This window comes from Bos indicus, chromosome X, assembly GCF_029378745.1.
Source record: "Bos indicus isolate NIAB-ARS_2022 breed Sahiwal x Tharparkar chromosome X, NIAB-ARS_B.indTharparkar_mat_pri_1.0, whole genome shotgun sequence".
NCBI lineage: Eukaryota > Metazoa > Chordata > Mammalia > Artiodactyla > Bovidae > Bos > Bos indicus.
The window spans coordinates 98,957,562-98,969,960 of NC_091789.1; the positions used below are offsets into that span (position 1 = coordinate 98,957,562).

General features: G+C 38.3%; 1 pseudogene; it reads left to right on the forward strand.

The window, feature by feature from the left end:
* Window positions 1-12,399, forward strand: part of LOC139181144 (high mobility group protein B3 pseudogene) — a 40,305-nt pseudogene that overhangs the window by 10,554 nt on the left and 17,352 nt on the right.

A 12,399-nucleotide genomic window follows, 5' to 3' on the forward strand; every position in this document is an offset into this window, starting at 1 on the left:
AATTGGATACCTATTGCCAACTTGCCCTCTAAAAGAAATTATACAAGTTTAGATTCACTGGACCGGAGTATGAGAGTGATTTTCTCCCATATCTTGCCAAAGCTGTGCATTTTCATTCATGTTCTTTTTGCTAGTCTGATGTGTGTAAAGTGATATGTCATTACTTTCATTATTTTTTATTTTTAGTAAAATTGAGCACCTTTTGTTTCTTAGCTATTTGCGTCCTTCCTTTTTCAAATGTGCAGCTTGTTTGTGTTGTTTGCCCATGTTTTCATTGAATTTAGTATTTTCTTGCCGGTTATGAAAGTTCTCTTTTTAAATTTTTTATTATAAAAAATTTTATTCAGGTGACATTGACTTATAACATTATATGTTTCATATATACCACATTATATTTCTACTTCTGAATGCACACCAGCATGCTCACTACCAAAAATTTATTTCCCATTTATCATTATTCACTTGGCCCCCTTTCCCCAGTGTGCATTCCCTCCTTTGGTAACCACTACTGTGTCCCATATATACATGTTTGTTTTGTTTTGGTTTATTCATTTATCTTTTATTGTTTGTTTGTATTCCACATATGAGTGGCATCATACAGTATTTGTCTATTTCACTTTAGCATAATACCCTTATTATCCACTCATGTTGTCATAAATGGCAAGACTTCATCTTTATTATGACTGAGTAGTATATACCATCCTCTTTATCCATTCATCTGTTGATGGGCTCTTAGGTTTTTTCCATATGTTGGCTACTGTAATAATGCTGTGATGAACATAGGGGTACACATATCTTTTAAAATTGGTATTTTTGTATTCTCTGGATAAATACCAAAAAGTGTAATAACTAGATCATATGGTAGTTCTTAATTTTTTGAGAAATCTCCATACTGTTTTCCATAGCAGCACAAATAAATGGATAGATATTTTGTGCTCATGGACTGGAAGAATTAACATTGTTGACATGTCCATATTACCTACCACAGTCTACAAATTCAATGAAATCCCTATCAAAACCTCAAGGAAATTTTCACAGAAATAGAACAGAAAATTTAAATGGAAGCACAAAGACCTCAAATAGCCAAAGTAATCCTTAGAAGAAAGAACAAAGCTGGAGGTATCACACTCCCTGATTTCAAACTATGTTACAAAGCTATAGTAATCAAAACAGCATGGTATTGGCAGAAAAATAAGATATCTAGATCAATGGAACATAGTTGAAAGCCCCAAAATAAACTCATACATATAAGGAAAATTAATTTACAGCAAGTAGCAAAGAATTTACAATGGAGAAAGTTTAGTCTCTTCACTGAATGGTGTTATTAAAACTGGACAGCCACATAAAAGAAAAAGAAAAGAAAAAAGAAATTAGGCTATTATCTCATACCATACACAAAAATAAACTCAAAATGGATTAAAGGCTTGAATGTAAAGCCTGAAACCATAAACTCCTAGAAGAAAACAGAGGCAGTAGGCTCATTGACACAGATCTTAGCAATATCTTTCTAGATATATTTCCTTAGGCAAGAGAAACCAAAGCAAAAATAAACAAATGGGACTACATCAAACTAAAAAGCTTTGCATAACAAAATAAATCATCAACAAAATAAAAAGACAACCTACTCAAGGGGAGAAGATATTTGCATGTCATATAGCCAATAAGGTGCTAATATCCAAATATATAAAGAATTCATACAGCCCAACAACAACAAAACCCCAAACAACTAGGTTTTAAAATGGAATAGCTCTTTTTATAGTGTGGATAATAACCCTTTGTCTTCCTGTTTCTAATATTTTCCTGAGTTTGTTATTTGTCTTTAACATTGTAAATTTTTTCTTGGAATATACAAATTTAAAATATTTTCTTTATTTTAATCAAATTATTATTCATTTCATTTATAATAGCAGTTAATTGTACTATATTTTGAAGAGCTTTCCCTACCTCAAGATTATAAAATTCTTTCTCCATGTTTTCTCCTAGCAGTTTTATGTTTTTAATTTTTACTTTTGAATACTTGTAGCATATAGGTTTTATTTTGAGGTACAAAACAAATGTAGATTTCCAACTTTAATTCTTCCCAATGGCTACCCAATTGTTCCTACGTAATTATGTTAAATTAAATTAAATAGTTGCCATTTTACTCGTTCATTTGAAATGCTCCTTTATTAAATGCTATATTTCCTAGATATTTTAGAGTCCATTTCTAGAATCTAATGTTCTACTGTGTAATAGTAAAGTGTGTTAGTGCTGAAGCCAGACTACCTGGGTTTGTACCCAGCTCTGCTACTTATGGTTTCTGTATCTGTAAAATGGGGAAAATAGTACCCATATCTTAGAGTTGTGATTACTAGATAAGTTTCATTTATGTAAAATTATTAGTGGTCCCTGGCACATAGGGAGCACTGATATTTTTATAATATTTATTATTACAATTTTTATTATCATTTTTCATAGTACATGATAACATCATCTGCATATGATATTTCTAATATCTTGTAGAATGAATCCTGTGCGTGCTCAGTTGCTTCAGTTGTGTCCGACTCTTTGCAACCTGATGGACCGTAGCCTGACAGGCTCCTCTGTCCACGGGATTTTCCAGGCAAGAAGACTGGAGTGGGTTGCCCTCCTCCAGGGGATCTTCCCATCCCAGGTATCGAATCCATGTCTCCTGTGTCTCCTGTGTTGCAGGTGGATTCTTTACCTGCTGAGCCATTGGTGAAGTCCAGACTGCTAGGCAGCTTGAATAATTTGCAGATGACCTGTGGTGACTCTACTTATCCTCCACTCTTATATTTCATCCACATTAGGCATCTTAATTCTAAGCAGTTAGGGATGGGGAGAAGAGGAAAGAAGGGAGAGGAGCAAAACTGTCCCTATTCAAAGATGATGTGATTGTCTACACAGACAGCCACAAATAAACATGTGTGTGCATGCACACACACACACTCATTCTCCTGGAACTAATAAATGAATTTAGCAAGGTTCAAGAATACAAGATCAGCACACAGAAAGCAATCACATTTCTATATACTAGCAATAAATAATACTACTTATAATAGCTCCAAAAAATGGAATAGGTAAAATCTAACAAAACATGTGCAGGATTTATTTATATGCTAAAACTGCAAAAATGTTGATGAAAGAAATCTCCAAAGACCTAAATAACTGGAGAAATATACCATGTTTATGGACAGGATGAGTTGACTCTGAAATTTATGTGGACAGGCAAAGGAAGTAGAATAACCAAAATTATGTTGAGAATATTGATAAAGGTGGAAGAATCACACCATCTGATTTTAAGGCTTACTGTACAGCTCAGTAATCAAGACATTGTGGTATTAGAGAAGTGACAGACATGTAGAGCAATGCAACAGAATAGAGAATACAGAAATAGACCTACATAAATATGGTCAATTGATTTTTTGACAAGGTGCAAAGAACTCAATGGAGAAATGACAGTCTTTTCAACAAATGGTATGTGTGATATTGGAATGATTGGATATCCATGTGTAAGAAATGAACCTTGACCAAAACCTCACATCTTGTATAAAAATTAACTTAAAGTGGATCATAGATCTGAATGTCAATAATAAGACTATAAAATTTTTGGAAGAAAACATAGACAAACATCTGGAACTTTTATATTGCTAGCGGGCATGCAAAATAGTACAGCCACCCTGGAAAAGAATTAGGTAGTTTCATATAAAGTTAAATATACACTTAACATGCATGTATGCTAGTGTGTGCTACTTTGTTTTAGTCATGTCCGACTCTTTGCAACCCCATGGACTGTAGCCTGCCAGACTCCTCTGTCCATGGGATTTTCCAGGCAAGAATATTGGAGTGGGTTGCTGTGCCCTCCTCCAGGGGATCTTCCAGACCCAGGGATCGAACCTGCATCTCTTACATCTCCTGCATTGGCACGTGGGTTCTTTACCACTAGCACCACCTGGGAAGTTAATGGCCCAATAATCCCAATCCTAGGTATTTACACTGGAGAAATAAAAACTTATGTTCACACAGATACTGTACACAAAAACTTAAAGTGTTCTATTCATAATCACCAACATCTGGATAATAACAAATATCCTTTGTGGAATAAATGGATAAACAAAACTGTGGTACATTCATCCAGTGGAATATTACTCAATGATAAAAAGGAAAAAACATGCAACAACTTGAATCAATTTGAAAGGTATTGGGCTGAGTGAAAGAAGATGATCTCAAAACATTACATACTGTATACTTTCATTTATATGACATCTTTAAAAGGATAAAAGTATAGTGATGGAGAACAAATCAGTGGTTAGGAATGGGAGGAAAGTGTGACTTCAAAGCAATAGCATACATGAGTTTTCTGGGGCGATGGAACTGTACTGTATCCTGTTTACAGTGGCAGTTACATAAATCTATGTGTGTGTTAAAATGGAACTGTATACACAAAAATCAAATTTCCTGTCTGTTAATTAAAAATAAAATGCAAAAAAAGATTCTAGAATTAGAATGACACATGCTATGTCTTTTGGGTCAGTACACAACTGCAGCTTTGTTTAACTGTTTTAATTTGAACAATTTCTTCTGAAAATCCTAAACTCACTATAAAATATCCTAGGTACAGCTAGGCCTCTGTACTCAAGCTAGTTAACCCTGTCATGTCCTGCAAGTGCATCAATTAGAATTCTTTCAGTTGCAAGTAGTGGCAAAGCCAACACAAAGTGAATCAACCAGTAAGGCCATTTCATCATCTCCCATACATACATGTGCTCAGTCGCTTAGTCGTGTCTGACTCTTTGCAACCCCATGGACGGTAGCCCGCCAGGCTTCTCTGTCTATGTATTTTCCCAGGCAAGAATACTGGAATTTCCTGCTCCAGTGGATCTTCCCAACCCAAGGATCGAACCCATGTCTCTTGCATCTCCCACATTGGCAGGCAGATTCTTTACCACTGAGCCACCTGAGAAGCTCCATATATACATAGATGGAGGTATTCAAGAGTAGATGATTCAATAGCTCAGAAACATCATTAAGTGCTGACTTACTTCCATCCTGTTCCACCATCCTCAGCCTATGGTCCTTCACCTTATGATCCTGAGATGGCCACAACTACTTAGTCATCATATAGTCTTATACCAACGTCAAGAGGCTAACTGCCATGTATCCCTTATTATGACTAAAAGAAACTTTTCCCATGAGCCTCCCCCCCCCACCGCCCCATAGCTCAATGGCCAAAAATCATGTCTCATGCTTATATTGAAGCCAACAATTTGGCAAGGTAAATAGAATTACCATGATTAGTTGCCTCAGACGAGTGCCACTTGCATTATGACCCCTGGACTGGTACTAGTCTGCAAACTGTTAGTTACCAACTAGGTTTAGAAATTGAGATTATACATTCAGAAACTTTTAAAAAATTGAAGTATAGTTGATTAACAATGTTGTGTTAGTTTCAGGTGTAGAGCAAAGTGATTCAGTTATATATATTTCAGTTGTGTATATTTTTAGATTCTTTTCCAGTATAGATAATTTTAAGATATTGAATATACTTCCCTGTGTTATACAGTAGGTTCTTGTTGGTTATTTATTTTATATAGAGTAGTGTGTATTTATTAATCCCAGACTGTTGATTTATCCCTCCCCCTTTGCCCCTTTGTTTTCTATGTCTGTTGTTTAAAAACTTTAATAATGAGTTGACTAAGTAGTTGTTATGTCTTTTGAATATAATAAAAATTGGGGGCTGGCATTTTGTAGGTAGGTCTTCACTTGAGAATCCCAGCTCCCAAGATGCACAGGATTGCTCTAAACATTCACAAAAGTGGGGACTATATTAGAAAGGAAAAAATTGTAGGATGTCCGTTGGGTAGCGTACCAACAGTGTGGGCCATGCAAAAAAATTTATGGGAATGATGTTGCTCCTAGAAACCCTGGAAAATCCCAGACAAGAACAGATTTGGGGTCCAGTGCTGCAGAGCAGTCTCTTCTTTTGGCTTCATTTGTATGTTTACCTGTGGTGCTACCACTGTCAGGCGAGAGAGCTTTGAGCAGCCAGGTGGAGTTGTGCCTCTCGTAGGAAGCCACACCCCAAAACCTGTTTCTCAGCTGGCAACATTACCTGTGTTTTTTGTAATACCAGAAAGTCCTCCTTAGAAGGCTATAATTGGCCTACATCTGCCATTCTTACTCACAACACCAAAAACAAAAGCAAGAGAGAAAAAAATCCACTAGACATGCCAAATTAGGTACATACAGTCAGCTGGCCATGATGACTCACTCTGTAGCCTGTGACAGGGGCTCTCAAACTTTTCTGAGCTCAATTCACAGAGTAAGAAATATATTTAACATCACAACTCAGTATATATGTACCTGCACACATATGCACAAACACATACCTGAAATCAGCGTTTCAAAAAACAGTATTTACTGTGTGTAATACAACTCTTTTAAACAATTGTACTTTTTTTCATTAAAAAATTATGATCTCCATCCCACTAAATCAATGTCACTGCCCACCAATGTGTTACAACCTATAGTTTAGGGAAAAAAATGCCCTTAAGTGGGGAGATGTAATGGTTTTCAATTACAGAGGCCTTTAGAGTGGCTACCAGTGGCTCAGTGTGCAATGTTCTGGCTCCATCTGCATCTGTACCAACACTTGAGCCCTAACACCAAGACAATGCTTCTACAGCCTTATCTTTTTTCTCATAAGCTTTGCTGACCTCAGAGCTCTGGCTTCCTAAATCACCTGCCTTAGCAGTAAGAAGGCCAGAGGCTCTCCAGGCTGTTCATGGAGCCTGAGTTGCCCTAGCAACATTTGACTGTAATTGACTCCCGCTGTTACCTGCCTAGCCTGCTTCTCCACACTGCAGGCTATGGCCCCCTTTTCTTCTGCCTTTCGTAACAATCCTCCCATCCTTGTTACACAGACAGATGTCTGCTTGCTTATCCTTCCCCCTCCTGATACATGGTCAGATTCCTGGCACACACCTCCCTGGTACCCTCCACATTGCCAAATACTTGCTCTGACATGATTAAACACTTTTGGATATGGATGATTTGCATGTCTTTCAGATCACAAACAATATCTTAATGTTGGTCAGTTTAAATCAGAGATCACAAGCTCAAATATAGGCAAGGGCTAGGTAGGTCACACAAAAGCCTACATGGACACTGTGCCTCTTCCTAAGAGGAGCAATGCCTTTTCTGTCCAGCTGATTTTGCCATACAGAAATGCACATCCGTATGGCCAGAATCTCCTGACTTTTCCAGAGAAGCCATAAAATCTGAGTTTTTACATGAACTCTACCAATTTTTATATGCTGACAAGTAATTTAAAAATATGGGCCAAATCAAACACATCTGTAGACTGGATTTGTTTAGCAGACTACCAGTTTGCAAGCTCTGTTCTAAGCTCTCCTCTATCCTCTATCTTGCATTTGGACTTGAAGTCTAAAACCACCATCAAATAACTGGGCTTAAATTGACTTTAAATCTCTCTCTCCCAGATGGCCACAGTAATCAGGCAAGACTCTTAAGAGGTGTTCATGGAGTGAAAGCAGTAGGTTCCACTGTTTTTACTGGGCACTGGAGCGCCCATTTCTATATATCACTGTGTTCTTATTTGTTCCAGTCATGTAGTGAGGATGTAAGGCTGGCCACTGGAGAAAGCTTGATATCTTGGGGAGGGAGCCCTTCTCTTGGTGCTTTTTCTTTGACTATACTTATTAATTACATAATATTTCCCTTCCAAGTATTCCCATCTGTACCTGAAGTAGAAGCTTTTGCCCTTTCAGAAGTATTGGGAAGAGAACTTAGCACCCACTGTCCTACTCCTGCCTTTACTCACCTCTTTCCCACAGTGACTGATGGATAAGATTCCAAAATGTCATTGCAGGCTTATTGCTCAGGTCCTGTTGAGCATTATGCTCTCTATTTTTCAGAGCTCACTTGTTCATATCAAGCTTGTGTCCTCCCTCCTCTCTGCCCCTCCATGTGGTCAGCCCCACTTGGGTGAGCTCAGCAGGGTGAGGGTCTGCTATACAGACCCACCTATTCCCTCGGTAAGTTGTAGTCTAGGCTTGGGATGAAAAAGTTGAAAACCTGTTTCAGACTGCAGGCCACAGACCCATTCTCTAAGCCAGTCTTGTCAACAGTAACTTTCAATATATATATATATATATATATATATATATATCCATTAGTTTGAAATTCAAAGGGAGATAATGAGGTAATTATAGGACCTTTAGAGAGATCCTATGGGTAAAAAAACTTTGGAAATGGTTACAAGGACTGGCATTTGAGATCTAGAGTAACATTTGAGGGAGGCAGTTCTCCGTATGGGAGTATGGTGGCTGGCATGCATAGGTGTTGCAACTGCTTTTTTTTTTTTTGTAAGAGTAGGCACCTTAGAAAGCACTGGCCATGCATATCATTGACTATGGGAATTTGCAGAAGTTTATATTATGATTGGCGTCTGCAGGCGTACAACTGCTTCTAATAGATGGCAACTTTAGAAAGCATAGGCCTCATAGGTTTTTGACCTTACAACTGTGGCTGGTGTCTAAAAGCAGGTGGGCCCAAGTGGGTCCTAGTAAGAACAGACTGTGGATGCTTTTGTGGCGGAAACAGGGATTAGGGTATCAGGAAAAGAATATTTTGGTACTTGTTAAGGTTTACCTCAAAACAGCTTCAAAGCAGCATCAGAGGACTGAAAAAATTTTACTCCCTTTTTCTTAATTCTTAGCCAGGACCATAGGCTGGGGATTTTAACTGCAAAAGTAGCTAAGTTCCAGGTGAGTACTAAGAAGTCAGATTATATCTTTACATTCAGTAGATGGAATTTGATCAGCACTGTTATCTTGATTTGAATTGCATCCTATCCCAGAGGCAAGGGAAAACTCTGGAGGAGCTGCCTTTTTTAATTTTTGCGGCACATCCACAGACTCCCAGACCACCACACATACACCATCTCCACATGGTCTCAGGCTGGCTCTGGATTAACTAATAACATAAACCATGACCATGACTTTGGATTTTAAAGACCCAGCTTAACCTAGGAAAGCAGATGATTTTTATCAAGGTACAGCTAGAGAAATGAGAGTCCTTACCATATATAGGCTATAGCATCTTCTTGTATTGAGGTGGAGAAACATGTCTTAAAATTATTAAAATTCCAAACACTAAGCAAAAATACTTTAAAGACCGCCTTCTCAAAGAATATGATTTGCTCACAAAATCAAGGTATTGGGTTTCTTTCAGAATAATGTTTCATACTAATATATTTGTGAGTGATATGACATGATGTTTGAGACTAGCTTAATATTCCAGGCCACATTCTATAGTGGCTTAGACAGTAAAGAATCCACCTGCAATGCAGGAGACCTGGGTTTGATCCCTGGGTTAGGAAGATCCCCTGGAGAAGGGAATGGCTACCCACTCAGTATTCTTGCCTGGAGAATCCCATGGACAGAGGAGCCTGGCAGGCTAAAGTCCATGGGGTCGCAAAGAATCAGACATGACTGAGCAACTAACACTTTCACACTTTTTACACATATATGAACCCCAGTGTAACCACAAATCAAGACCTATTAATATAATAGATACACAAAAACCAAAAAGAAAGACGCAAAAACGTACTGCTAAATAAAGTCATCAAACCATATGTAGAAACAAAATGAAGAAGAAATGAACAGAGCATAATTACCAGAACCACTGTGAAACAGGACAAAAACGAAAATAAGTACATAATTATCAACAATTACTTTAAATGTCAACAGAATAAATGCTCTGGTCAAAAGACTTAAAGTGGTTGATTGGATAAAAACAATACCCTTCAATATCCTGCCTACAAGAAACTCACTTCAGGGCTATTAGACACAGACTGAAAGAGGCATGTCATTTGTTGGATCATAGAGAAAGCAAGGGAATACCAGAAAAGCATCTGCTTCATTGACTGTGCTAAAACCTCTGGCTGTGTGGATCACAACAAACTGGAAAATTTCTAAATAAAGAGATGGGAATACCAGACCATCTTACCTGTTTCCTGAGAAACCTGTATGCAGGTCAAGAAGCAACAGTAAGAACCAGACATGGAACAGCAGACTGGTTCAAAATTGGGAAAGGACTACAACAAGGCTATATATTGTCACCTTACTTATTTAATTTATATGCAGAGTACATCGTGTGAAATGCCAGGTTGGATGAATCACAAGCTGGAATCAAAATTGCTGGGAGAAATATCAACAACCTCAGACATGCAGATGATACTACCCTAATGGCAGAGAGTGAAGAGGAACTAAAGAGCCTCTTGATGAGGGTGAAAGAGGAGCATGAAAAAGCTGGCTTGAAACTCAACATTTAAAAAAACTAAGATCATGGCATCCGGTCCCATCACTTCATGGAAAATAGAAGGGGAAAAAGTGGAAGAAGTGACAGATTTTATTTTCTTGGGCTCCAAAATCAATGCAGACAGTGACTGCAGCCATGAAATTAAAAGATGCTTGCTCCTTGGAGGCAACTCTTGTGGATGCAGCTACACGAGGCTGTGGAGTACTGAGCTATGCATCATGCCCTGGGCTGCACAGACTAGTGAATAATACAGTCAAGATGGCTAAAGGTGATCCTGAGAAACCAAAGGGCAAGATGTCTGCTCATGCCTTCTTTGTGCAGATGTGCAGAAAGAAACATAAGAAAACCCCCAAGGTCCCTGTCAATTTTGCTGAATTTTCCAAGAAATGCTCTGAGAGATGGAAGACCATGTCTGGGAAAGAGAAGTCTACATTTGATGAAATGGCAAAGGCAGATAAAGTGCACTATAATCAGGAAATGAAGGATTATGGATCAGCTAAGGGAGGCAAGAAGGACCCTAATGCCCCCAAGAGACCACCGTCTGGATTTTTCCTATTCTTCTCTGAATTCTGCTCCGAAATCAAGTCTACAAACCCTGGCATCTCTATTGGAGATGTGGCAAAGAAGCTGGGTGAGATGTGGAATAACTTAAGTGACAGTAAGAAGCAGCTATACGTCAACAAGGATGCAAAGCTAAAGAAGTATGAGAAGGATGTTGCAGACTATAAAGGGGAGTTTGATGGTACCAAGGGTCCTGCTAAAGTTGTCCAGAAAAAGGTGGAAGAGGAAGAGGATAAGGAGGAAGAGGATGAATTAAAAAAAAAAACTGTTGATCTGTCTGTCTCCTTGTGGAAACCTTAGAGTAGGGAGCACCATGATTGACACACCTCTCACCAAGACATGTCTGTTGCCCTCATTAGGTTTAATTACCCAACTGGATCATGATCATATTGTAGTCTCTCAAAGTGCTCTAGCAATTAGCAGTGGTTTACATGAAGTGGCCATGGGTGTATGGAGCACCTGGAAACTGTATCAAAGTTATACATATTTCCAAACATTTTTAAAATGAAAAGGCTCTCATCTTCTCCTCACTCTGTGCACTTTGCTGTTGGTGTGACAAGACATTTAAAAATATTTCTGGCATTTTTTTTTTTTAATTTGGAAGGTGGTGTGTTAACTCTATGGTCATTGGCTAGAAATCCCGAGTTCTCAACTGATTACATAGCTATAGTTTGTGAAAAAAAAGAACAAAGCAACCAAGACACACTCTTGACGCTCCTTGCTTGGTGTGGAGGCTGTGGGGGTGATGCCTTCTGGAGGGGCCGTAGCTCAGGGTGTGCACTGTGGGGCATCCATTTAGCTTCAGGTTGTCATGTTTTTGTATATAGTGACATAGCATCCCATTGCCATTCTTAGCTGTGGAAAAGGAGGAGGGTCACCTGGCATGAGAAGTGTTCTGGATCCTTTTTAGTTGAAGTGTGGTTTTTTAAGCTGTTTTTTTTTTTTTTTTAAACAAACCATAGAACTCTTCACTGTAAGCAAAGCCAAGAGCCACTGCACCAGTGAAAGTTCAAGAACCTTCTGTACTAAACACAATCTGCAACGTTGTTATTTTTTTGTATGTTTAGAATGCTGAAATGTTTTTGAAGTTAAATAAACAGTATTACATTTAAAAGATGCTTGCTCCCTGGAAGGAAAGCTATGACAAACCTAGACAGCATATTAAAAAGCAGAGATATCACTTTGCAGACAAAGGTACATATAGTCAAAGCTATGATTTTTCCAGTAGTGATGTATGAATGTGAGAGTTGAACTGTAAAGAAGGCTGAGCATTGAAGAATTGATGCTTTTGAATTGTGGTGCTGGAGAAGACTCTGCAGAGTCCCTTGGATCACAAAGAGATCAAACCAATAAATCCTAAAGGAAATCAACCTGAACATTCATCAGAAGGACTGACTCTGAAGCTGAATATCCAATACTTTGGCCACCTGATGCAAAGAGCTGACTTATTGGAAAAGTCCCTGATGCTGGGAAAGATTGAAGGCAAAAAGAGAA